Source organism: Chrysochloris asiatica, unplaced genomic scaffold, assembly GCF_000296735.1.
Source record: "Chrysochloris asiatica unplaced genomic scaffold, ChrAsi1.0 scaffold00024, whole genome shotgun sequence".
Taxonomy (NCBI): Eukaryota; Metazoa; Chordata; class Mammalia; order Afrosoricida; family Chrysochloridae; genus Chrysochloris; species Chrysochloris asiatica.
The window spans coordinates 5,041,980-5,042,933 of NW_006408542.1; positions in this window are offsets into that span (position 1 = coordinate 5,041,980).

Sequence of the window (954 nt, forward strand, 5' to 3'; positions counted from 1 at the left end):
GCTCTTATTCTGGACCTGATATTCCGTCTTCTAGCACTGCTGCTGTTATTGTTAGGTGCTGTCCAGTCCATTCTGACTCATAGAATCTGTGTAGAAGGCTTCCAAGGGGTAGCTAGTGAGTTTGAACCACTGACCTTGTGGGTCAAACTGATCTTGTGGCCCAGTCCTTTATTCTACAGCGCACTGATGGTATGGCAGTAACAAGAGACAGAATCTTACCCTCATGTTGCTTTCATGAAGGAGGGGAGGGAGTCCAATCTACAAGCAAATGAAAGTTCTAAGGAGCCCTGGTGGTGCAATGGCTAAGCACTGGGTTGTTAACCAAAAGACTGGTGGCTTGAATTCATCCAGCAAGTCTTAAAGAGAAAGACTTAGAAATGTGTTATAGTAAAGATTATAGCTTAGAAAACTCTGGAGGTGCTCTGAGTTACAATCCATTCAACACCACCCAATAATAATATTGAGAAAAGTAAAGCAGAAGGAGGATTTGGGGAGTACCAGGAGACTCTAATGGAGTCCTGATGTCATAGTGGGTTAAGCATCGGGTTACTAGCCAAAAAATCAGTAGTTCAAATCCATGCACTTCTCTTCAGGAGAAAGATGAGGCTGCCTGTGTCCATAAAGATTTACAAGTCTTAGAAATGCTAAAGAGCAGTTCTACTCTGTCCCATAGTCACTATGAGCCAGAATTAACTGGATGACAGTGGATGAAGAGGCTCTGGTTTAGGTAGAACAATTTTTAAGGCCCTCACTGAAAAGTGTCATATGACTCAAGAGCTGATGAAGTTGAAGAGAGTGAGTCCTGAGGAAATTTTCAGAAAGAGAGCATAAGAAGTATAAACCCTGAGGTTCAATAAACACCAAGAGGTGCTCCCTTCCACTTCTATTTCTGAACATGAGTCCTTTGATTTTCTTGTTAATGGGTTTCATGATTATACTAATTGAAGGTAAGTA